We start from the raw sequence: 5,479 nt of genomic DNA on the forward strand, positions 1-5,479 counted from the left end.
CATCATGACTGGCATCGTTTTTTTGCACTGTCACCCTCCCTCCCCCGCCTCTCACTCTTTGTTGCACCTGCGGTAAGTACCACAGACATGAATACAGTCCCATCTCTGGAGAGTTGTTGCGTCGTAAAAAAAACCAAAGAGGGCTGCTGTGGTGAATCTCCCAAAGTAAAGAGGGCAGATGTGACCGAAACGTAGCACTGCAGCATCAGCAGTCCATATCGTTACACCTCGCTCCACTGAGTCTGCTTTCGTGCTGGATTTGATTAATTTCAGATGAGCTCTCTACAGGGCGGTCGCATTGGAAACGGCTCCCTCTCAGCCCTACAGGTGGGACCTCTTATAGGTGCTACTATTTTAATTATCTCCTCCCAAGGCTATCTCCATAGCAGCCTTCTCCCACTGAGGCTTTGGGGTGTGTGACCTACTGTACAACAACTGCAGCAGCTTCAGTCTCCTTGAAAATGTTTTACTTTCTTTGTAACACAAGCCTGAAGGTTTTTGATTCCTGTATATAAAATTATGAAAACACACAGTTTCCGAATTGAGACACTAACACTCCTGGTTCACTTTGGTGCTAAGCTAGCTAATAGTTTGAAGGGTCTGACGCAATAGTACAGAACTACAGTGGGGGTGTTGATATTATGGAAATGAGTCCTGTAGGCTGTTAGAGGATTGAAGTGCAGTGTAGGATTATGTCAGCTGCGCTCTGCACAAGCTTGCCTTCCTGAGGAAAAAAAAAAAGCTCAACTTTTGGGCAGAGCAGCTTTGAAACAAGGTGAGACAGGATCTGTTTTTGTGTGTGATATCACAGGCTCCCTGACAGTAGCTTTCCCTCTGCTGTCACTAACTCATGCAGGCTGCGGTGATGCTCGAGGTTAAAGATGGAAAGGTTTTTGCTTTAACTTATCATTATGCAGTAAATGTTGATTGCACTGTGATGGCTGCAGAGTAATGACACCATCAGTGTTTAGATTGGTTCCCTGAAAGCCTTGCTTTCACCATGCAATTCTGTCTGCCACCAGCTATGAGCTGCCGGGAAAACGAAGGCTGGATTTACAAAAAACAGGAAGAGGATAACGCTTTTGTTTTAGCTATCGTTATTTACCAAAGAGTATCAATGTACGTTCTTTGCAGTTACTGTCCCCAGCAGCAGAAATGGCAGACGATGGAGCAGTCAAAGTAAAAGTGGAAAGCAAAATGCAGTCCTGAGTCATTGGTGGGCGCTAAAGAAAAACGTAAAGTGATCTAATTGGCTTAGCGAAGGCAGCACCAACAATAACAGCACTTGGAAACACAAAGAAGGGAGTTAAAAAGTTGTTTTTCCACTCAAACTTTTGACTGCAAAATGATTTGATATAATTACTGTAAAGCAATAATTCAAGCTTTTAGGGAAAATGCTCTCAAAACAAGTGTAATTAGAGTTTTATAAGAAGATAAATTGAATTTTTATACATATCCAGCAAATTCTAAGCCATAGCAACCTATTAGCTTAGCTTAGCATAAAGACTGTAAACAGAGGGAAGAGCTAGCCTGGCTCTGTTTGGAGCACTCAGAGAAATAATTTGCTCTATTTTGTCAGGTTTATGTATTCCAGTTACACATAAAATGTCCATCTATCTTGAGTAAAGTAATTCAAATCTAGTCAACCTAGCAGTGATGACAAGACTCCAGGAGGTAATATGATACATAACCCTGTGCAAAAACCACAACCAGTCTCTTTTAAATGTTGTTTTCTGTACTAAAATAAACAAGACATGTTGTGTTAACTGGTGAGCTTTAAAGACAAGCGTATATCCTGTTACTTTTTAGTTTAAAAATGGATCGCTATAACGATGCTGTTCCTTGTTCTATGATGCCACCTATTAGCCACAAACACGGCGAGGTAACAGTCGGACGCTCTCGGGGTGTTTCATTACAGTTGATGGATGTGGGTTAATTGGAAGCGAGGTCTGGCCCGGCCCTGCGACCCTGACAGAACCTCACACAGAGAGGCTGGCAGTCCCCACTGAAAGTGTGCGTCACCCCCCCGGCCCTGCCACGGCTCAGGATGTAACAACCACGCCTCAGCAGCTGCCCTGATCAAGCAGAGTGTGTGCTCTCCCCCCACCCAACATCACCACCACCCTCGCAGCCTGGAGACAGGAGGCTGGGCTGACAAGGTGTCCATGTGCTTCCTCCCTATTGATCTGAGGTTTTGTTAGCATCATCTGATAACCCTGATTGAAAAGCCTGCCTGTGGAGCTGTCATTTTTGTGATTCTGGTTTTTATAAACATACAGAAATAGCAAGCAGTCCCCAGTAACATGAAGCTGTTGTGTGTTGGATCATTAATTTGACATTATTTGACAATGCAATCTATTGTAAAGAAAGCACCTTAAAAAAAGAAACTAGCCATAATTTGGTCTTTTGCAGCATAAAAAAAGAATATTATTATAATAATGGTGTCTTGTTATCGGGGAACTATTAGAACGGCCACTAGAGACCGACCTAGTTTTACTTTGTAAAGTAAAATTTAATCAGTTCATGCCTCTAAATGGGGCAGACATACTGTCCTATATAGCCTTAGACCCATTTGACCTTTTGACCTTGACAGTTGCATCCTAAATAATACCATGTTCTTGTCCTCATGAATATATGTGCATCTTCATAATCTTTATCATCACATCATAGAAACACACAGTTGTTTCACCCTGTTGCAAACTAGCAATGATTAAAAGAATGCCGTATATTTTTCTTCAAACATTATTATTACGCTCCCTGAACGTCGACAACACAGCGCCTACCTATACACACATCTTTGCTTTTGTTTTATTGTGCATCACTACACACTTTTGCCCTTTCATTAATTGAAAACGCTTTTGTTTTTGCTCCCTTCACATTGTTCTCCTGTATCGCAAGACATCATGTTAATATTTCATAACTTTTGTGATGGCGTCTTGCTCAAACAATGGTACACTGAAAGGCTGTTAATTCCTCAGGCTTTGTTGGAGCGGTCTCTTGGTTGTAGCATGTCACCACGAAAACATGTCAAATCTGATGAGGAAATAGGCTCTGCAGAACTTTAAAGGCCCAGCATCACTCAAAAAATGTGTTTATTTTGTTACTTCGTTTGGATGTTTAGGTTTCACAGTGCACAATGTTGCACTTGCAAGGTTGGACAACAGCACAGCATTTTCACATTCATCTGCTTAAGGGGGAAATTTCTCTGATTACTTTCAGTCTGAGTTGAAAACATGCACGGTTTTGTGACATCACAACTGGTTTGGAAGCGAGTCATGGTCGAATATGAAATATTTATGTAACCTTGATGCCTACATCCCATATACACTTCAAATAGATGAGTGAAGCTCTGAAACATTTCAGATAAAGATCATTTGCATATTCATAGATTCTAGGTTTTTTAATGAAGGCAAAAGGGTGGAGGTGATTTTGAGAATTTTTAACCATGTAATTGTACTTTTTTGTGGACAAATTCTATCAAGCACAAATTAGACAATTATTATATGTATAATATTTACTTGTCTGTTTGGGATCTTTAAATGAGCTCTCTACAACATTCAGAGCATTTATTTAATATTAATATATATGTACTTTGTCAAGATATAGTGAAGTAGTGGCACCCTGAGCAAAAAATGAAGCCACACCCTCTTTTTGTGTTCTTATCTGAGCTTCTCTGGTCTTTGTTGTGGTAGGCGGTCTGACTTCATGTGCATGTAACTGCATATGAGTCTCTGTGAGTGTATCCCACAGGCTAGCTAATTGACACCACTCTGCACTGCACTCATATGGCAGTTACCACTGATAATGCCGTCCTGACTCCTGACTCATGATGTTATTGTGGAAGCATAACGGCCCCCCTCCAGTACCTCCACATTCTCACTCCCAACTTGTCAAATACTGACGCTTGGTCAGTGACTCGACATGTCAGAATATGACGCGCTAGGTTCCCCTCCTGTGTCAGTTTTGGACGCTCCAGGACAGCATGTCAGTTAACGCTACTTACATGCATTGTGTCTTTTCAAAAATAAATTGAGTTTTCACAGGACATGTACAGTTTCTGCTTGTTAAATTCATAGTCTCTTTTCAAAATAGACTTAGAACGTAGGAAATATAATTCATTTTTATGTTTACTTCCTTAAATTTTGGCAACTTAAGCATTTGGTTAGGTTTAGTAAAAATCATCATAGTTTCGTTTAAAATCATTGCGTTTGTTCCTAACATAATTTAACGTCAAGTGACATATGTCACTAGCATCGTATGCTACACATCCTAGCACACTATGTTTAATAACTATATTCACTTTTGGTTTCATAAGGGACACAAACAGCAGACTCTTGGGTGAAAGTCCAGAGTTTGACCCCTTCACTACCAGTACCACCCACCCTATGCAGACTTTTTCATTCTTTATTCTTTGGCAGTTGCGTGGAGCATCAAAAAATGCCGCCGCCTGGTGTGTCTTGTGCTGCCGCTAAAGGGTGCCTCTGTGTGTCGATGTCTGATGATTGACCAAGCATCTGTATGTGACGAGTTGGGAGTGAGAGTGGCAGCTCTGGCAGTTGTTTGCAGTGTAAACACTGTTGGCCGCAAGCAACCAGCACAGCCACCTCCATGTTGAGAGCTGTGTGCAGACAACCCCTGCCCAACTCTAAATCTCATGCTCTGAATGCCATATAGAGCTCCTTCAAGCACTTTGTGCATAAAGCTCTACTGCCTTTTATTAACATTATTTGCAGTATATTTCATGTCAAATCTTTATATTGTGTCTAGCTATGAATTATCTGATGGACGATGCAATTGCTCAGCTTTTTCTTGACAAATCTAACATTAAAGTAATGAGTACAGCCATAAAATAAATCCCACTGAACCCAATATATAATGTATAACTGATTTCACATCAGATTATATAATCATCTGCCTGGGTGACTGGGTTCAAGGGTCATAAGGTCAGATGTTGTGTCCTGACTCAGACATAGCCTCCAGCAATAACTGTCAGTAATGATGAACTCCTGCATCGATAGGTCAGTCTTTACTCCGCTCGTATATCAGAGGAAGCCGTAAGAGGCACTAGAAACATCTCTGTCAAGGCTGTGCTATATACCGAAGCCACTGCAGCACTGACAGGCCTGTAGCTCTGTATTACAGTATTTTATTCTGGCACACATTGTTTATGTTGTGATGATGGGTGATGTTTGTGTCGTGTGCCATCTTGCCTGATGAATGAACTTCCTGTTCAGCTCAGCAGACGCACATACCTTGGCTCTGCTTCTGAAAATCTGTCACATTAACACAACAGTGCATGTCATCACTGTTTACATCACGGTTCAAAATTTCTGAAGCACTGGCTGCCCGGCGTATATCAAGTGGTTTTACTTTCAGTGTGATAGTGAATGGTGCTTGTCACCGCCAGCATAGAAACCAAACAGTCCTTTCACGGAGAGTTGGATCAAAATAGCACCGAGCCGTATTGTGTAATGTGTTC

This window comes from Epinephelus lanceolatus, chromosome 15, assembly GCF_041903045.1.
Source record: "Epinephelus lanceolatus isolate andai-2023 chromosome 15, ASM4190304v1, whole genome shotgun sequence".
Taxonomy (NCBI): Eukaryota; Metazoa; Chordata; class Actinopteri; order Perciformes; family Serranidae; genus Epinephelus; species Epinephelus lanceolatus.